This window comes from Phoca vitulina, unplaced genomic scaffold, assembly GCF_004348235.1.
Source record: "Phoca vitulina isolate PV1807 unplaced genomic scaffold, GSC_HSeal_1.0 scaffold19, whole genome shotgun sequence".
NCBI lineage: Eukaryota > Metazoa > Chordata > Mammalia > Carnivora > Phocidae > Phoca > Phoca vitulina.
In genome coordinates this window covers 22,080,692-22,102,380 of record NW_022589722.1, presented here as the reverse complement: position 1 = coordinate 22,102,380, position 21,689 = coordinate 22,080,692, and the positions used below count along the sequence as shown (strand labels likewise).

Here is a 21,689-nt window from a genome sequence, read left to right as displayed (position 1 = left end):
CATCTCTTCCTCCACATCCCATTGGTCAAGAAGTCACAGAGCACAGAAGGAAAAGGAGAGAACCTGGACCCACCTCGTACTGAGAGAAGCAGTCATTGACAGAATGAATTTTTAAACACAGATCTAGTTGCAAAGCATATGCATTCTCTATTTCTCTATGCTGACTTTGACTAAAAATCCTGGGTTTAGGTCTAGATCAGGGCTAATTCTGTGATGTTGAAGAGGGTATTGTTTCCTCTCCACTTATATGTGAAAGTGGGGGCCTGGATGAGGTCCCTTCAAACTGTAAGGCACTAGGCCATCTCAGGGTCCTGAGGACAGTCTTAGTCATGACTGGTTTTGCACATACTGAGGGCTCCTTGGAAGCTTTCCCAAAGCTATCCACAAATGAAACACTCTGGATGTTCACATCCATAGGTGGGATGCCCTAGGTGAAGTCCTACCTCCTCTTCAACCACAGGCTGCTGTAGCGCTTTTCTGCGCAGTTTAGCATCTCGGCTCATAATGCTATATTTTATCTATTGATTAATTTTAATTTGATATTTCACCCTACTGCAGAGAAGATTTGGGATGTGTTCTCTGGTTTTCCAGATTAATTTAGAAGGGAGCAGGGAGTAGTAGGAAGAGTATTGCATCTGAGCTGCCACTCTGCCTTCATTTTAACTCTTCTTGAGCTGAGACAAGCTGTACCTCCTTTCTAGACTTTAGTTTTGTCCTCTGTAAAATGGGTTGGGGGACAAGGCTGGGTAGGATGATCTCTAAGGCTGCTTTGCCTGGCTTCTCAAATGTATTTATAATTTAGGTGAAGGGGCATGACTGATGTTTTTATTTATTTATTTTTTAAATGTTTTATTTATTTATTCATGAAAGAGAGAGAGAGAGAGGCGCAGAGGCAGAGGGTGAAGCAGGCTCCCCGCCTAGCAGGGAGCCCGATGCAGGACTCGATCCCAGGACCCTGGGATCATGACCTGAGCCGAAGGCAGACGCTTAACCATCTGAGCCACCCAGGCGCCCCTGATGCTTTTATTTTTATTTTATTTTATTTTATTTTATTTTATTTTATTTTATTACCTAAGTCATATACCAGTTTTTATTTTTTTAATTTAAATTTAATTTGCTCCCATATAGTATATCATTAGTTTCAGATGTAGTGTTCAATGATTCATCAGTCACATATAACACCCAGTTTTATATTTTATTTTATTAAAAAAAGTCTTTTAGACAGAGCTTTGTATAGAGTAGGTGCTTAATGCATTTATGCTCCCAACATGGTGACTTCTTTTGTCTTGCAGACATTTCTCATGTTTGTCTGGTATCCCCAGTGAGATTATTGGTTCCTTGAAGAGAGGGGCACAAAGAATTGGTACTTGCCAAATACTTGTTGAATTGACACTGAAAAGTTAGCAACTAGCTGAACACCAGTTCAGGCTGGGATGGGAGTCATAAGAAATATAATCAGCAAACACAGTGTAGTTACTTCTTGATTCATTAACCACTTCTGTGTGCCTCCTCTGGGTCACTCATGACCCAGCAGCTCTGCAGACCATATGGCACAGAAGAAGTGGTCCTTAGCCTTTGGAACCTTCCAAGCAGTGTGGAAAACTTAAGGAGGACTAAGGCAGATGGTAAAGTATAAGTCAAAAATATCTTGACACAAGAGAGGAGATGAACTGTCTGGGGAGATCATCAGGAAGACAGGATCAGACTAGGGGTATGAGGGACAGTCTGGCTCTAAGGGGAAGGGTATTCTAAGCAGGGGTAAAACAAGACAGAACGCTCACAGATGGGAATTTCTGAGACTTCTTAAAGAGAGGAGAGAGGAACAGCAGGCCTTGGATTTTATGTACCCAAAGGGAGAAGAACACAGAGGGTAGAAACCGTAAAAACATTTGAGGCCAAGCCATGGACAGACAGCAGTGCTCTTTTAGGAATATGGGCCTTCACTGTGCAGGTGATGGGGAGTCATTGTTGATGAGGAGTGTAGTATGATCAGACCGACACATGAATACTTCTTCTTCCTTCCATCCCTCTACATAGAATCTTCCATGTGCCAACCTGCATGCTAAGCCTGCGGAATGCAGAGGGGAGTAAAATAGGGACCCTGCTCTCAAGGAGCTCATGTGTATACAAACCATGTGTATACAAACCATGAAGCAGAATAGAAGAAAAAATCCTAGGCTCTATGGTTAAAGTCTGGACAGGGTCCCATGGGAGATCACAGGAAGGGACAGCTAATTATAACTGGGCACAGGGAGGGACTTGGAGGCAGAAGGGACACTGGGAAAGCTATTCATTCATTTATTTGGAAAACATCTATTGAACACAAACAATGTGCTAGATGTTTTTGTGGATATGGGAGATAGAGGTGCATGGAAATTACGTTAGTAGAAAGAGACAAACTATAATATGAGAATCAAATGATAGCAATGGTATCTGACACTTATTCTGTTCTTAGCAATGTCCCAGGTACCACTCTAAGTGCCTTTGATGAATTAACTTAATCTTCATAACTACTTTGTGAGGTAGGTATGGTTATTCTTCCCCTTTTACAGATGGGAAGCTGAGGCATAGAGATGGCAGTTAGGGAACTTCCCCGAGGTTTTATAATTAATAAGTGGTATAGCCAAGATTTGAACCTAGATAGCCTGAACCCAGAGACGAAGGTCTTAGCAAAGGGGCCACATTACCTCTTCACGAATCGAATAAAGAAATTCTGGAGAATGAGAAGTGCCATAAAGAAACTGAAATAGGGCAACAGGGTAGAGAATAATGAGATGGGGTGGGGGTGGTGCCACTCTAAAGGGATGCTTGTGGAAGACCATGCAGGAGGTGGTATTTGATTGATGTCTGAATGATGGAGAGGATCTGGCCATGAAATGTTCCCAGCAGCAGGGCCCAATGGCCTCCACTGGACCACTGAGAGTGAAGGAGAGAAATGCTACAGAAATGCAAATTTCCTCCTGGCTGGATGTACAGGTCAAGAGATGGCTGAGCTGGAGATGCTTTCAAAGGAGGTTTAAGCCCAAGTGGCATCAGAGGGGATGGTGCACAGACCTGCTTCCCATCATGGCCCAGAAGCCTCCCCTTCACTGCATAGCTGCCGTGGACGCCAGCTTGCCATGAGTTGCCCCAAATCCCAGCCATTTCTGTTCATTGGCCTGGTGCTCTGGCTGAGAATTTAATGATACACATAAGCAATCTGGGCTTTGAGCAGGTGAACGTGTATATCCTAATCCTGCCAGAGCTGGGAGCCAAGTCTCGGGGAGCAAATATGTAACCAGATGTCTTTGAAGTGGGTGAGGCGTTAAAGCTTGCAGCAGAAGGCGGAGAGGTTTCTCTGCTGGTCAGAAGACCAGAAGCCTCATCCAGAAGGCTGTGTGGGAGCCTGGGTCTTTGAAAAGAACTCTGGCTAAGTTTCTGGGAAAGCAGATGGGGAAAAAAGTGCTGTTCGAGTCATGGATCAAGAATTTGAAGATCTGAGGTAAGCGCTGTGAATTGTGCAAGACTGTTGAATCTCAGATCTGTACCTCTGAAACAAATAATGCAATATATGTTAAGAAAGAAAAAAAGAAGAAGAAGAATGTAGCAGGAGGGGAAGAACGAAGGGGGGGAATCGGAGGGGGAGAAGAACCATGAGAGACGATGGACTCTGAAAAACAAACTGAGGGTTCTAGAGGGGAGGGGGGTGGGAGGATGGGTTAGCCTGGTGATGGGTATTGAGGAGGGCACGTTCTGCATGGAGCACTGGGTGTTATGCACAAACAATGAATCATGGAACACTATATCTAAAACTAATGATGTAATGTATGGGGATTAACATAACAATAAAAAAATTTAAAAAAAAAAGAATTTGAAGATCTGAGTATTTACACTATTTCTGCCGCCAGCTTACTGTGTGATCTTGGCCAAGTCATTTTTTCTCTCTGGGCCTATTCTCCCTGTAAAAATAGAGCATTAGATTGAGTGAACTCTATCCTGGCAGGTGCCTTGATCTTGGGGATTGAGCACTTAATACATGAGCTGAACCCTATTCTTCAAATAACTTAGTATTTCAATGTTTCAACAAATGCACCTAAGTCACTATCATGGGGAGGTATCAGAACTTTGTAGGATTTTTTATTTTTGTCTTGAGGTTTAATACAATTTTTTGAAGATGAGAAATACACATAAGATGCTCAGGAAGCACTGTCAACTGAGTGCTGAGTGTCCCTGAAGGTGCTAACCCAGGCTTGCTCAGTCCTGCTCTTGCCTTCATTAATGTCTCAGGAGGGCAGGGATTTGGGTGGGAGAGAGTCCTACCTGCCTTCCCAGATGCCTGTTCTCAATAGAAAACTTATGCTTTTGCCAAAAGTTTTAAAAACATGGCACTTGGGGATGGTACCGGGTGGTGCCATTGGGCTAAAGGGATGTCCATCAAATTTCTGCTTCTATTTCCCTCTGAACTCAGGCTCTGTACTCAAGATTCAGAATGCAGCTGGAAGAATGGAATTCATGAAGTGCAGCCACTCTGATTCCCAGAAGCTATGATAGCAGATGTTTCTACAGATCTTCTGAACCATGCTGCATTTGTTCTTCCAACTTAGAGACCTCTTCACCGTCCCTGGTGAAACTAATGTGATGATTTAATTACAGGGCTGGTGGCCAATCAGACACTTGGGTAATCAACTTCACACTCAGCAGGTGGGGGTGGCTCGGGAGGGTCCTTGGGTGCAGCCAGCAGGCTCATCGTAAGTGTATCATTTCTCAGAAAAATGGAAATGGCTATTTCAAATTTGAATGCTCCCTCCTTGAACAAGATGATTTGTCCTCTTACTCTTCCTTGTCTTTCTATCAGGGAGGTTTCAAGCTCCCTGCTTCTCCCAGAGATGGGGACAGGTTGCCACAAATAGGGACACAGCAGACAAAAGGCCGAGACTGTCCCAGGCAGAGCTCCTCCCCAGGGTGGGGCTCATTACCAGAGGTGGGTTTACCTTGAAAGAAATAAAGGGAGTTGAAGATTCAGGACACCCCCCCCTCCCGCCCCCGCCACTGCACAAGATCCTTTAGAGGCTCTGAAGGAAGCTCCATCGGTGTGTTCATATGAGTAAGTCTGTCTTAATCTATTTGGGCCGCCATAACAAATACCATAGACCTAGTAGCTTATAAACAACAGAAATGTATTTCTCAGAGTTCTGGAGGCTGAAAGTCTAAGATCAGGGTGCTAGTATGGTTGGGTTCTGGTGAGGGCCTCTTCCATAGGTTGTTGACTTCTTGTTGTATCCTCACAAGGTAGAAAGAGAACTAACTGGCTTTCTGGCTTTTTTCTAGAAGGGCATTAATCCTATTCACAAGGGCCCTGCCCTTGTCACCTAATTACCTCTCAAATTCCCCACCTTCTGCCAACACTGAGGGTTAGATTCAAGATATGGACTATTTGGAACTCAAACATTCAGCCCCAAACAATGTGTTGTAAAATTTGCAAGAGTAGGATGTATTAATCACAATCAGTTAAGGCAGCTGACCCCTTGTGCTGGGTTGTTGTTGGTTGGAAGTGGCCCTAGGCCTCTTTGGCACTGGCAAAGGGGACATTGAGGTGGGGACACATTTGGTTTGGGATTAGTGAGCTGTATTTATGTGGTTGAGGCCATTTCTGTATATAATTATGGTATTCCTGGCCATCCTGGTTAGGAATAGCTTCCTGCTGTGACAGTTCCCTTTTCAGTGTGACCTGAAGACAGCGTCTGGGGCCAGTTGTAGTATGAATATGCACTATAGTCCTGGTGCAGGAGGTGCATAGGTAGTAGGAGAAAACAAGGTTTGAAATGTGCTGAGCCAGAAATTAGTACATGGCCTTTTGTGAGTGGAGGATTAATTCATCTCCCATCAATATCTGGTCCACAGGGAAGTTCCCTTGTTGGAAATATACTCGATAATGCAGCATGAACAATTATCAATTGTTTGGGGGCTGGGGTGTTTGAAGGGAATTGTGGAAAATACTGTTTATCATAAGTCCCATATTTTTTTAGGGAGAAAATGTATAGCCATAGCACAAACATGAGTACATATGTAAAGCCTGTAACGGCTCATATGTAAAGCATATGTGGTAGAAGATTTGCCATATTTTGACTACAATCATAAACATTTACATGATATTACAATATGGAGTTGTGAAGTTAGAAGAACCTTTTTATAAAATATTAATAAATTGTTTTGATCTAGAGTGAAGCTTAATTATCTCCGTATGCTTTTCATGGAATAATAGTACAAAATTGTTATCACATGGAGAGCTCATAGAAGAGTATGTAGCCAAATGGAGCATTATAGAAGTGGTCAATTAATAATATTTATTTTTCTGATGTTGTTGTGACTTTTGTATGTGTCATCTTTTAAAAAAATTTGAAATTCCATCTTAAACCTAATTTTGCATCCCTTTTCTTAAAGGAGGGCCCCAAACATATAGGCATCAGACCCCATAAAACATGGATCCATCCAGCACTTCAGGTGTGGCCTCTGATGCCCCCACAGTAGCCTGCAGCCCACACCTGCTCCTGTACCAAGACCAGCAGAAGTGAGGTAACTGCTTCTCTTCCTTGTGTCTGCAGAAGTTGGGGTACAGTCCCGTTCTCAGATCTAGGCTGGAGCCCAACACACTGCTAGGGGCTCTGCTGCCCCTGAAGCCCCCATGCATCCCACCCAGGTCTGGATCCAACAGTGCAGAGGTGAACCCTGAACTTGGGGGCAGCAGCCCCTCTCCCAGCCATGCATACACTCCCTATACTCTTCCCCAACTCCACACCAGAATGGCTAAGGTCAAGAGTCTGGGCACCTGTGCAGGCCTGATCCCATTCAGGTCAACACACACACCTGGAGCTTACTCTGGGTCAGGCTCTAGGATGTGGGACTGAGCTCTGAGCAGGGTGTAGCACTAGGAACCCTGGAATGGGTAACAATGAATAGGAATAATAAGCCTGTCCTAGCAGGCCGTCAGGTGAAGACAAAAAGATGGTCACACACAGAGTGGTGCTGGTACTCTTGGAGGTTACATGGAGGGAACAGGGGGACAGGGGAGAAAGCAAGCTCTCCTTAGTTATTAGTCATAAAGATGACGGTAACACTGCACCTTCTGCTAATAATAATCCTCAATGAGAAGAGCAATCAATGGTGAATTGTTTGAGGCAGAAGCCACATTGGTTGTAAACTTGCAGATCTGCAGCATCTAGACCAGAACGTGGTACGTAGTAGGTACTCAACAGATGGCTGTTAAGTGAGTCAAACAATAAAGATTTTGAGTGCTTACTTTGTGCAGGCACTGTGAGAAGTGCTCCAGTTCATTTAAACCTTACAACAATCCTATGGGAGGTGATATCCTATTTCACAGATGAGAAAGCCAAGGTGGGCATAGGTTATGTGGCCAAGGTCCCACAGCCACTGGGGTGGGTCCTCCCTGGTACTCAGCTTTCTTGCCTCATTCTAAGGAAAATTGCTTTTCCTTATTCAACCCCCATCTGTAGCCAAATCCCAGACCATTTGGTTGGGAACAGATGACTCCAACTGCCAGTCTTTGGGCGAGTCCGAGAGTCCTGCTTCCTGTAGAGACAGATGTTCTGGATGAGAACAGAACAGCCGGCTCCCATTGTCTGGGCCATTGTCTGGGCTCGCTACCTGGTCTGCCTCACCGGCTGGCAGGATGTGATCTGCTTCTGAAATTAGGGCTCGTCTGGCTGCCCAGACTGAACCCACAGAGCATGGCCAGGCTGTCCTGCATAACAGATTTAAACTCACGCCTCCTTATTGGCTTCTGTTTGTGTCCACCTCTCCCGTACTCTGCCCATCTTTAGAAGTTGCTAATAGCTTGTACCCCTGTAAACATCATCAGTGTTTGTGCACCTGCCTCTTCTAATAGACCATGCACTCTCAGAGGCAGGGGCTGTGTGATATGTGTACTTCCATGCCCCGTGCCCTGCATGGCGTCCTGTATGTCCAGATTCTCAAGAAGTTTCTCAAGAAGATTCCAATCCTCACTGGCCATTAATCTTAGGCAAATGACTTCCCTCTGTTTCCTCATCTGTAAAACAACAAGTGATAATCGTATGTATCTCATAGAGTTGCTGTGAGGATTAACTTAGTAAATATAAAGACAAAAAGTGGTACCTGGCACAGGGAAGCTATCTATCAGTGTTAGCCATTATTATTCTTAGTGACCATACAGCGCCTTCTTTTCTTCCTTTTTAGTTTGTTAATAGTGCATGCAACACATTTTAACACCAAACTGTTGTCTGTCTGGTGTTTCTCTCTGATTGTTTGTTATGGACAAGTTTTGTTGTCTCAATTACATTTTATAAACTCTTTAACATTAAGGACCCTTTGTTAGGATACTGCTGGGTTTTTCATCTGGTTTGGGTTGTAGACCTCTTCAGGAATCTGAGCAAAATCATGACTGCTCTGCTCAGGAACCCATAGATGCAAAGTATCACCTCCCACTTTTAGGAGTCTTCCCACTGCCAGCAAGGGCTCTCTGGTCAAGCATGTCTGGCCTGACTCTAGATCTGGCCCTGCCACCAACATGCTGTGTTGCTGGGAAGGCAACCGTCCCTCTGTGGGCTTCTGTACAATAAGGGAGACCAGGGGCTTGATGGATCCTTCTAGTAAGGACATCCCACACTGTTCATCTGCTTTACCAAGCAATAACTTCCTTCTAAATTCCATTAGATTAGATAGAAGGGGGAAAAAAAACACCCTGAATCTCATTCCATTACAGCTTGAAGCTTTCTCTTCTCTTCATAGTACCTTTTAAATGGTATAGACAGAGAGAAAGCTTCATAAATCTCCCATAAGCCAAGAGCTTGACTGAAGTAATTGCAAGATGGGGCGGAGAGGGCAGCTTGCACCTCTACTTGCTGTGGCTGGAATCAGTCTCCATATATCAAAAGCCAAAAGGAGGGCACCCCTGTATATCACCTCACCCCCAAACAGAGGCAGGGTCAATGGTAGGACTTTGGTAGGACAATCAGACCCCAGGGATCTGCTCTCCACATCTCCTGTCCCAGGGGTCTTCTCAGGTGTCTTACAGGGTCCATTACTCTGTCTATTGCCTAAACTGGTCCTTCTACATCCTCTGCACCCCAGATGCATGTTGGCCCTAGGAAGAAAGTACATAAAATAGGTCATCTTTTGTCAGCTCTTGGCTTTAAAACATCTCCCTACCCTACCGGGTTGGTGTTTCCAAGGTAAGGCTCCATCAGAGGGATGAGGACATGCAAAAGCGCTGTGGTGGGCATGCTCTACAGGAACTGAAAGAGGGTCAGAGCAGCTGGACACTGAAGGATGTTGTGTGAGATGTGGCGGTGAGCAGGGGCCAATTCTTGCAGGACCTTGAACTTCCTGTGTAGTATTTTAGTGTCCAAGAGAAGTAGGAAGCCTCCTGACAGATTTCAAGCAAGGGTAGGGATGGGGATAGAGCTTGAAGTTCAATGGCAGTCTATAAAGCAGATGTCTTAGAAGAGCTGGAACAGGGGCACCTGGGTGGTTCAGTTGGTAAAGCATCCAACTCTTGGTTTCCCCTCAGGTCATAATCTCAGGGTCATGGAATTGAGCCCCACATCAAGCTCTGCATCCAGCTGGGTGTCTGCTTGTAATTCATTCTCTCTCCCTCTTATCTTCCTGCCCAACTCAAATAAATAAATAAATCTTAAAAAAAAAAAAAGAACTGAAACATGATGTTCAGCCAGACAAACCTCAGGCCCCAGGTAATAAGCACTAAGTGGGGTCTGGGACCCAGGAAGCAGGCAGAGGCTTGGTTTCCAGAACTGGGACACAGGTTAGCAAGAAAAGCAGCAAGGCATTCTTAGGTTGTGATTAGTGTGAACTAGAGATTCCTGAAACCACACGTCTCCTCCGTCCTAGGGAGTGGGTCAGCCATGGCCCGTGCCGGCACAAGGACAACTCAGTCTGCAGGTCAGGGTCAAGTGACACCAGATGGGGACTGGAGGGCTGAAAGGTGGGCCATACAGAGTTTAGGGCCTGAAATCAGGACCTGCTCTTCATTCTATCTTTGAGGAGCTGTGGAGGGGAAGAGGAGAAGGAGGAGGAAGAATATGGAAGGTGGAGCGCTAGTGTACAGGCAGAGTGACTGTTGGAAGATTATGTAAAAAGCACAGAGGAGGAGGCCCACTTCCTTATTTTTAGTGTATTTGCATTCAGGATCTCCCTAGCTGAGAGCTGGCCAAGGTCATTACGACAGGCATTTTCTCTTGCAGGGACCCGTTAATTTATCCCATTATAGCTATGCCTCTCCATTCTCCACAGGTACTTACCATACATCTAAATTCTGCCTCCATTAAAGCTGAGCCATGGGAAAGGCCCACTGAATTATAGGGTCAGGACCCTTCTTCCCACTCCCTCCACCCAAAATTTCCTCTACCCTTAGTTTTCACAGAACCATTATCACCTGTCTGGAGTAACCCATTAGCTAAAGAGCATATTAGCATAGATGGCTTACTCAGATGCACATCATCAGGATGCAGTTCCATCCAGCCCCAGGCCCTAAGGGGGTGATCTGGAGAGTTCATTTTGTTGGGAGACAGCGTGGTCTCCCAGAAAGAGACAGGACCCCGGGTTCTGATTCTTATTATGCCACTTCTCATCTGTTTATTCACGTAAACGGTTTTCCCTCGTATTTCCTAGGTGCAGACATGGACCCTGCCCTCAAGGATTCTTGAAGTTCTGCAGGAATGACATGATAGTTGTACTTTTTTAAGTGCCTCCATGCATTCAATTAAATGAATATGTATTTCAATTTGGGGTAAATCAAGAAGTCTTCATGAAAGGCTTCATGAAAGCCTTTGAACTGGCCCTTGAAGAATGGAAAGGGGCTCAACAACTCTTGGGGCACCATTTGTAACATGTAACTTATTCTTACTGTGTCACAGCTTCTGGCCAGATCTGCAGATGGAGAAGCTTGCTTCGAGGCATGTAAATTGACCAACTTCCGGTGAGTACCTTTCATGAGGCAGGGGCTGAGCTGCACACTAGGATGCAAAGATGCAGTGACTGGGATCTCTTGGTAAACACCCCCCAAGGCCATCCCAATATAGAGCCATCTGCTCACCAACCTCTGGCTTTCCCACAGACTCCCACATCTCTATTTCAGACCAGGACCAGCACTTCTGTCGCCTCCTCCTGGGTGAATCACTGTTGGTCAGATTCTACCATGGACTTGTTCATTAGTATCTCTGACATGATTGCGGTGCTCATTCGTTGTCTTGAGGCATCGCACAAACATGATTAACACCATCATGTCTGGTAAAGGAAAAAGGAAAAAGCAGAGAGTATGGAAGTTTCTAGCACAAAAAGGGCTGTGATTATGGAAGGAATGAAAGTAGGAATCTTAAAAAAAAAATTGTGATGGGGAAATGATAGATGTTGTGGTCTAGGTGGGATGGTTTGACTGCAGAGGTAACTCCCAAGGGCAGAACACGTACCATGAAGAATACGCAAGAGGCCGTGTGTGTGTGTGCAGTTGTCACTTGTCAGGAAAAGCAATCATAGTGACCATGTCAGAGCACCTGCAACTTCCCGGGGGGTTTCCAAGTGCTCTGCATGCACAATAACATGTCTATTTCTCACAAAAATCCTTGGGAGGTGGGGGTCACTATTAATATTGTTTCTGTTTTACAGATGTGGAAACTGAGTCTCCGGGTTGTTACACAACTTACCCAAGGTCAGGAAAAAGCGTCCCCCAGCCACGAATAAATAGGCACAATTGAACATGCATTGAGTGTGTACTATGAGCCAGCCATTGCTCTAAGCTCCGTCTACCCACCTATTTCCATATAAGTTCATTTCATTCCTAAAATAGCCCCGTGAGGTGGGTTGTAATTACGGCGCTCGACCTGACCCTGAGGGAGGTTAAGTGACATGGCCAACGAGGCGGAGCTGAGAAGTGAATCCAGCCTGCCCAATTCCACAGCCTTCCTTTGCATAGGAGAACATGAAGGCGGTGCAGTGTTTATGGAGGGAAGGGGACCAAGCTGAGAAATACTCAAGGCAAAACCCAAATGGCTTTGCGGCTGAGGGTGCAAAACAGGGAGAAGCTGAGATTTCTCTAGGATCTCTTCCAGCTTCCCCTCTATGTTTCAAAGGAGGAGAGCAGATGTGGGGGCCCTGGTGAGCTGTCTGAGCTTTTGAAGCAAAAATTGAACTGGCATGGGAACGTGAGTGCAACCAACTTGTGACTTCAGGCAGATTATTTTTACTTCAATAAGTCTGTTTCCTCATCTGGAAAATAGAGGAAATAAGATCTGCTCTCCACTTATCTCACTTCAGTGTTTTTCAGATAAAAGACCGAGTTATGCAGAACACTATGTCTCAGTCGCTGTGGGGGAGAGCCCAGGTGTGAATGACTGACATCTGCAAATTCATTGATTCACTCACTCACTCATTCAGGTACGGGATCCTAGGCTCTTACAGCTAGAAGGGGTCTTGGAGGTTCACTCCACCGCCTTCTCTTTCCACACCTCCCCAAAGCAGGAATCCCACTCAAAATATCCCTGAGCTATCCTTTGTGCAAACACCTCTAATGATGGCTAAACACGGGACATCTCAAGGATGTTCTTTCTACTGTTAAAAAAAAAAAAAAAAAGCTGTCAATGGAGGAAGTTATCCTTCCATTTAACTGAAGGTTACCTCCTAGTAGCTTCCTCCTATTGTTCTTATTTTATTCATTTTTTAAAAATTCATTTGAAAATGTGACTTTTGATGATCCGTTGGCCATGTACTAGACACTGTGGAGGACCCAAGAGAAACAGCCATTGACATTGCCCTTGAGGAGCTTCTGATGTGGCTGACGAGATAAAATGAACATTCCTAAAGATCTGCACAGCAAATGAAAAAAATAAGAGTTATCAGAAGGCTGAGCCCTGTGGGAGCCACATGGAAGGTACAGAAGTGAGTGCCAGAGAGACTCAAAGGGGAAGAGAATCCAGTGTGGACTGAGTGGCCAGAAAGACCAGCTGGAGGGAGTTTTAGGGGATCCTTAACAAAAGAGTAGGATTTGAATAGGCACGGGACAGGTGATCACCGGGGCAGGGGACACAGTGGGAGCAAAGTTCAGGGATAAGACAACAGAGAGGCAGTCAAGTTTGCCCTTCAAAACTACTGTGTGAGGCAAAGGGTCAGACCCAAGGTTCTCTCCAGATTTCTCTGTGAGAGCCTAGAATGGCAGCTCCAAGGACTTTAGGATTTAGAGGAAGGTAATGTGCCCAGTGGTTGCCATTTGGAAACTGAGAGTCACACTGGCTGCAATGAATCTCCACCTTTACCTCTTACAACCTGTGGCTTGGTGCAACTTCTATAACATCTGTAAGCCTTACTTTTTCATCTATAAAAATGGAGTCAATAGTGACATCCAACTCACAAGAATGTAGTGAGGATAAGGTGAGACACATATGCCCGTGAAATGCTTAGCCCAGGTCCAGGTTCGTCTTGTGCGGCTGGTGAATATGAGCTGCTTTGGTGGTTTCGCCCGTACTCTCAGAACTGTAGAACCACTAATCCTCTATAAGCTTCAGGTTAGCATAGTCTTCTTCCTGGGCAAAGCCATTTATCTTACTAAGACCCAAACTGGCAGTCAGACTATTCTCTTTTGATTGTTCCGGATCCTTTTCTGGCAAGAGACAGCAATGACCCCAGAAATGGCCCAGAGGCCTCTATGCTAAAGGAAAGAGAGAGAAACTGACAGACCAGAGGGAGAAAAGTCGGTGTTAATCTCAGCTCTGTCACTGACCTTGAGTGAGCCCCCTACCCTTTCTTGCCCCATTTTCCTTACCTGTCAAGTGAGGCGCTCCGTGCTGGCAATCACTAACATCCAGTTCCCCTTCGCTCATGGGCTGGGATATGCAGTCTGTGAATAATTGTGGCTTGCCTCTATATGAAGCGTAATCATTATTCAAATTAACTTTTGTATTTGTCTAGCACTTTTTACACTTCATGGAGCTTCCACATCCATCACCTCACCTGCGGCTTGTCACGGCTCTCTGACATAACCAGGGCAACAGCTCTTGTATCAACTGATGCATGGGGAAACTGAGGTCTAGAGCAGAGAAGTGACTAGCCAATGGACCCAGAGCCTCTGAGTCTTTGGATTTTCACTTCCTATCTCTGGGCTGATTTTCATCCCATCCCAGGGAAACCTTAAAAAAAAAAAAAAGCACCCAAACAAGAACCCCAAAACATGTTATTTTGTAAATTGAAAGTTGTTTTTCTTTTTCCAAATGAAGCAGTCTTTTAATTTCTCCTCCAACAGCAATCTTTGTCCCTAATTTCCCTAAACTTTTTTTATTGAAGCTGCCAAAATTTCAGGTTGCTTGTAGTACAAATATTAATTTGACTAATGAGCTTGGAAACTATGTGATCCCATTTCCTAGTTTATACCACAATATAGAAATTAAAGAAACATGCAGAGATCAGGGTAACAAAGGAATATCAGATACTTTTCCCTGAGGGAGATCTTAATAAAGGCTGAGACCTCTGGATGGGTGGGAAGGTTAGACATGTGTATGTACCCACTGTAGCTGGTTGAGTTAAACTTGAAAACATACTTGAATATTCGAAATATCAACACTTGAAAACATGGGGTTCAAAAGTGTGAAGACTGGAGCTCATGGACTAGGTTTTGAGTTGTGTCTTTGTCACTTACCAGGTGTGTGATATGGGAGATATCATTTAAACTTTTGGAGGCTTAGTCTTATTGGTTTTGTTTTTGGGTTGGTTTTTTTTTTTTGGCTTTTGTTTTTTGGAGCCTGAGGATTTTCTTTAAATCTTTTAAGTGGTGATACTAATAGCATCTACCTCATAGGATTGGATTGAAGATTGAATAAGGCATTTAGTCTAGACTATCCTTCATAATGTTTGGTGTGTACTAAGAGCTCAGAAAGGTTAGCTGCCATTAACATGAACTTAGGACCTAGGAGCCTGTGTTTCCAAGATGTGCTTGTATGTTAAATTCCTCAGGACCTTTGCATCTCAGCCCAGTTTCTCAGCTGGGCTTCTGACCTACCTATCTACCCATTCAACATCCCTTTCTGAAAGCCTTACAAGCACATTGGCCTCAACTGATCCCAAAGTGTTCTAATGGTCTTCCTCCCAAATCAGCTTATCCCCCAGGCTCCCCTATCTTAATCAACAGCATAGATCCCCATCCAGTTGCTCAGCCAAAAAAGCCAAAACAATCCCAGGTCTTCCCTCTCTCTCCTGCTGTACCATCACTAATCCCATTAATTCCACCTCCTAAAGATCTTTCAACGCTCTCCATTCTCCTCTATATCCATTGCCATTACGTTAGCCTGAGAATCACCATATCTCCCTTGAAAACCCCCATGGTCTCTCCCCATCATTTCTGGCTCATCTCTAATCCACTTCTCACAATCAGCCAGATGGACTTTTGAAGTCAGCTTCTTATTGGGACCCGTGCAATTCCCCCATACATGCTGATGAATTTCTGACCATGGTCCTGTTCGTCTCAATCATCCACAACCTGTTCTGGCCTCTCCACTGTGCTTGCAGCTCAGGGCTCTGGGTGGCTTACATTTTTATCAATACACTTAATTTTTTACAAGAGGTTTAGGTTTGCAGGAAAACTGAGCATAAGATACCAGGAGTTCCTACACGTACCCTCTCTCCACAGTTTCCCCTAATATTAGTGGGGTAAATTTGTTAAAATTAATGAACTAATATGGATACATTATTATTAACTGAAGTCTATAATCTGCATTAAGGTTAACTCTTTGTGTTGAACTATTCTATGGGTTTGACAAAGGTAGAGTGTCATGTGTCCATTGTCACAGTATTCTGCAGAATGGTTTTGCTGCCCCCAAACATCCGTGTGTTCTACTTACTCATGTCTCCTCTCCTCCCCCAAATCCCTGGCAACCAGTGATCTTTTTCCTGTTGCTATAGTTTTTCTTTTTTCAGAATGCCATGTAAGTGGAATAATATTGTACATAGCCTTTTTAGATTGGCTTCTTTCATTTAGCAATATGCATTTAAGGTGCCTTCCCATAGTTTTGTGACTTGATAGCTCATTTCTTTTTATTGCTGAATAATATTACATTATATGGATATAACATGGTTTGTGTAGCCATTCATCCACGAAAGGACATCTCCATTGCTTCCAGTTTTTGACAATTATGAATAAAGCTGATATAAACATTTGTGTGCAGGTTTCTATGTGGACATGTTTTCAACTCCTTTGGGTAAATACCTAGGAATGCAATTGGTGAATTGTCTGTGTTTAACTTTGTAAGAAACCACCAAACTATCTCCCAAAGTAGCTCTTCCATTTTGCATTCTCACCAGTAGTGAATGTTGAGTTCCTGTTGTTCCACATCCTTGTCAGCATTTGGTGTTGTTGGTGTTTTGAATTTTAGCCATTCTAATAGGTATGTCAGAGGTATCTCATTGTGGTTTTAATTTGCAATTCCCTAATGATTTATGATGTTGAGCGTCTTTTCACATGCTCAGTTGCCATTTATAAAACTCTTTAATGAGGTATGTGTTCAGATCTTTTGCCCATTTTTTAATCTGGTTGCTTGTTTTCTTATTGTTGAGTTTTAAGAGTCCTTTGTAACTTTTGATACAAGTTCTTCCTCAGATATGTATTTTGCCAATGTTTTTTCTTAGTCTATGTCTTGCCTTTGCAATCTCTTAAGAGTATCTCCCACAGGCAGAAGTTTCTAATTTTTATGAAGGCCAACTTGTCAGTTTTTTTCTTTCATGGATTTGCTTTTGGTGTTGTATCTAAAAACTCATTACCAAACCAAATCCCCTGGGTTTTCCTCTATGTTACCTTCTGGAATTTTATGGTTTTGCATTTTACACTGAGGTCTGTGAGCCATTTTAATGAATTTTTGTGAAAAGAGTAAGGTTTGTGTCTAGATCTTTTTTTTTTTTAATGTGGAGTAGATGTCCAATTGTTCCAGTGCCATTTGTTAAAAAGACTATCTTTCTCCATTGTATTGTTTTTGCTCCTCTGTCAAAAATCAGTTGACTTTAATTGTATGGGTCTATTTCTGGGTTCCTTATTCTGTTCCACTGGTCTGTCTATTCTTTCCCCAATACCACACTATCTTGATTACTGTAGTTTTATAGTAAGTCTTGAAGTTGGGCAGTCCTCTGATTGTTATTCTTTATTCTGTGGTTTTGACAGCTCTGGTGCACACTGGTCATCCTGAAGGATGACTCCTAAAGGATACTTGATAAACTGCACAACTGTAAAAAGGGGTGGGATAGCCTAGCAACTTGTTCTGTAGGAAAATTTCAAACAAGTTCTATTCTCTTCCACCCTACCCAGGAAGCAATATGTCCCTTCTCTATGAGAGGAAAATGCATGAAGGTTTCCACTCTCATAGAAGATGTCTAAGTCTTCTGCCTTCTCATCACTAGATTGGGGAACCTACAGGTGTCTGTGACAACTGACCAGCAGTTTTCATAGGGATGAGTTAGTGTGTCCAATTGTGGACACATATCTTTTGAGTCCGTTTCATTCCCTCTCTCTCCCATCCATCTTTCACTACAAATCAAGTCACCACTTTCTTTTTGGAAATCTGGTGAGAATTGGTTACTCTCCATATATAGACATTCCAGAGTCTCTTGTCTCTTCCAGAATTTTCCTCCATCTCTGTTCTAGTGGCAGATTGAGATGAGGATACAGATACCTGCAGCTCAGATAGTGTTCCAACTGGAGAGTTAGATGTCAGTTCCTTTCCTGGGAGCAAACCTGCATCACAGCGGGGTTTTCTTTAGAAATCCTCTCACCCTCCTTTGAATAGGAGTGGTTCCATCTCAGGGCAGGAAAAATGCAACCATGCTCTTGATGAGACCAACAATTTTCTCAAATTTTAATCTTCTCTTCCATGGGTTGGTTGGGATGATGGATGTGAGAGTTGAAGGATCAGATCTTCTATCTTTTAATAAGATCTGTGAGGGGAAATGTGGCAGCTTCTAGAAGGTGAACATACTTTGATCCTATTGTTTTTAACTATGGGCCTTTAGTCAAGTATGGGAACCACAGAGAAAATGCCAATTAATATCTGGTCACAAGTAAACATGCTCGTCCAAGTCCCTTTCTCCAAATCCCCAAGTTTCTTACCATAACTTATTCAGACTCTGTAAGTTGGGCCCTGAGTTCCTCCCTGAACTCATCATCCACTTCACTCCCTGTAGCACATTCTGCTCTAGCTACACTTGCTCCACACTGTGGGTCATATGTGCCATGCTGGCTTTTGATCTATGCTTCTCTGTCCCCTCTATCAGGTACACTCTTCTTCAGACTGTTACATGGCTCAGCCACTTCATGTAGATTCCTGCTCAAATGAGACCTCTGTAGATGTCTCTGCTGGCCACCTCTAGTCAACTCCCCTACTCTCCATTCTCTCATCCTGCACTTACAATTATCTGTGTATTATCTATCTCAGCGCCCTTGAATATAAGCTCCATAAGGGTGAGGGTGGTTGGGTATCTTGTTTACCTCTCTGTCTTCTCTGTGCCCAGACCAGTGCCTGACATACTACAGGAGCTCAGGAAATATTTGTTAAAGATTCAATGCAGTAATTACTCTGACAATGTTGATCACATGTTTGCTATGGACCATGTCTCTTGTGATCATCTCTACATTTTATTTCTAGCACTTCCCATCTCATTTTGATTTTAGGGCAGAAACCATTACCATGAGATGGTTAGAGGACCTAGCACAGAGCTGGGCACACACTGAGAACACAATGACATTTGTGGCTAGACTGAGCTCTGCTGGACCTTTGCCATTATGTTGTGCCTTGAGCTGAGTATAATATATACAACATCTGCATGGAGCCTATAGGAGTAGGGGTTCCAGCAGCATTTAATAAGATATTCGAGAGTGTACTAATTTTTCTCAGCTGTTTTTTATTTTCATTCATTCTAACCTTCTCTTCTTTCGCACTCCCACTGTGGTGCCTTTGAGCAGATGTCTTCATCGGCACAGACGTCTCTGGTGAATGTTCTGGGATGACCCTGACTCTCCCTAGGGAGCCTACCTCTAATTCTGCCCATTACAACATGCACAGAGAGTTACTGTTTTTCCTTCCAGCACATTCTACCAAGCACTTGTCTGTGTACTATTTAGTTGTCTGCTGTATTGGGTAATTACCCAATTTAAAAAAAAAATTTCTTCGAGATCCTCATATTCTTCCTTTGCCCCAAATCTATTTGATCCAAAAAGAAAACTTTTAGTTTCACAGAAGTCTGGATTTTAGGAACATGAGCTAACCAGACTCACTCTTTTGATCTACCCCACACATGCATGTGGGAGTGATGGGTTGTGGTGGGCTCAGGAGGTTAGAAATGGGTACTGGTTCCACAGGGCAGAAACAAGAGTGAGAAATTCCTAACTGACTCAGCCAAGTGTACTGAGAACCAGAAAGTCATATAAAATCAGTCTTTCTGGAGCCTCATAAATTCAAACATCAAGCACACCAAGTCAAACCCCCAAACCTAGGGTTCCAGAATCAGAGATGAGGATAGTGTTTTGAAGCCAAGAGCTGACAGCTTGGCTTAGATGGGGTGGGATGCAGAGGAGGTCAGGAGAGGATTCTGAATATTCTCAGTGTTTTGGGGCCAGAAGGTTCAAGCAGAGAGAGGTGGGCCAAAAGCAGGAAGAATAATCACTTATTTGGAAGGACTTTAGATATTTCTGTATGACCACAACAATAGACACATGGACATTCAAATCTTGATATAGAGTTTATGAAGGATTTTAACATAACGTGTTATTATGTGTGACCAATTCTGCTAATTAGAAATGATTATATTTTCTCATTACTATAGATGAAAAAACTAAGGGATAGAGAAGTTATATGACTTGCCCAAAGTTACAAGTGAAGAAATGGTTGAGCCAGGATTCAAGCAGAGTTCTATCTAATTTAGAAGTTCTTTTTATTGACTCCATAGATACTTACTCAGTACTTACCATATGCCAAACACCATTCTATAGGCTTAGGAAATTTCAGCAAATCAGACAGCCAAGCACCGGCCCTTCTGGGCCTTATATTCTCTCCATCATGACTATCATGCAGACCTTCTTGGTAGGTTCTTGATCTAACAAGTAGGGGGTGGTTGTACCCGGTGCAATAATATGGCATATCTGTTTATAAAGGAAACACTTCCAACCACAATTAATAAGAAGAAAAACAAGCATTTATAAAAGATTTATTATGTGCCAAGCATTGCAAGAAGTGTTTTCTGTGCATTATCTAATTTATCTTCACAAGCACCCTCTGAGGCAAGTACTGTTGTCACCATTTTACAGGTGAAGAAATTGAGGTTTGAGGATATTGTTTGAGTGATTTACACAGTTAGTCATATTACAGCTGGATGAAGGTCTGACTCCAAAGCACATGCCTTTTATCATATCACCTCACTGTTAGTAGTTTTGTTGCGTGATGTAGAAAAAAATAGAAGTAGTTGGGATAGACTCAAGGGCAGGGTACCATTCTCACTGGACATCTGTAGAAGCTGTGCTTTTCTTTCTTCTCATCCTCATCAATAGGATGGTGGTTCTGCAGGATTTTCAGCAACTGTCAGGTATGGCCCCCTCCTGATAGGGTCCTGTGAGATTAAAACCAATTAAAAATAAAAATGACTCTTAGTGACTTTGGTCAATGTACTCACAAAAGAGAGCTCAAATGTATTCACAAAAAAGTCAATATAAAGAGAGTTTAAAAATAAATGAAATATTTAATAACAATAGTCCAGGACTAAACTCCAAATTCTATAAGCAAAACAGGAAATTTGGCAGAGAAACATTTATGGACAGAGACGCTTGCTCCTGTCTTCATTATATAGGGGAGTAATCACGGTCTCATTTTGAAGGTGATAACAAGAAAAATATAATTTCAAGTATTTTTTAGTGCACAAAGGCTTTGGCATTAAAGATATGCTATCTCCTCTTTTCAAAGTCCCACTAAAGGGAAAGTGTCCCACAATGACAATCAGAATGGGAGAAGGCTCCTTAGCGGTGGAAAGAATGGAGGGAACGTGGGAGGAAGAAGTGGCAGCTAATCACATGATGTCAGACTTGCTTTATGGCCTGGTGTATTGTCAATTTTAGCAAGTATTTTTTTTTCCTGTATGCCCTTGAAAAAGTAAGTATTTTGCAATTTCTAAATGCATGTTTTGTATGTTTTATTATTTCTAAAATCAAGTAAGTACCTGTTATTTCCAAATTATTATAGTAGGTACTGTGGGGAAAGAGCTTTATTTAAAAGCTGTGGTGCCTATTCTTAAAGAGCTTAGAGCATAGACCCCATTGCAATTTGAACAATAGGTTTATGAAGGTAATAAAACCATCTGTAATCTAACGGTAATGTAATAAAACATTAACATCTTGTATTTATTTTAGTCCCCCATCCCACCCCAAGTATCTAATACTTATCTGAATCATGTCACTAGGGCAAACTTACACAATGCTTTCCCCCACTCTGTTAGATACCTTTCCTCTGTCTTTCGACATCCATGCCCTTTTACCCTACTCTGTGTCCTGAAAGTCTGACTGGTATGGACACATCAACACTCTCTCTTCCCTCTGGCATCCAGTTGGCATGTGGCTAATGGGAAATCCCAGCAGGGTTGCAGAAGGAGGGAGTAGAATGATATTGGGTTAATTTTTCTCCTTGCTCCCT

General features: G+C 43.2%; 1 long non-coding RNA gene across 1 annotated transcript in view; it reads left to right on the top strand.

Annotated features, from left to right (window-relative positions):
- LOC116639731 overlaps positions 1 to 21,677 on the top strand; it is a 160,177-nt gene extending 138,500 nt beyond the window's left edge. Inside the window, exons 3-9 of the long non-coding RNA XR_004300912.1 lie at positions 4,448 to 4,657; positions 6,421 to 6,552; positions 10,908 to 10,969; positions 12,314 to 12,423; positions 12,759 to 12,924; positions 20,558 to 20,592; positions 20,967 to 21,677. This is a non-coding gene — a long non-coding RNA (uncharacterized LOC116639731). The remainder of the gene's footprint in view (positions 1 to 4,447; positions 4,658 to 6,420; positions 6,553 to 10,907; positions 10,970 to 12,313; positions 12,424 to 12,758; positions 12,925 to 20,557; positions 20,593 to 20,966) is intronic.
- Positions 21,678 to 21,689: the final 12 nt, after the last annotated feature.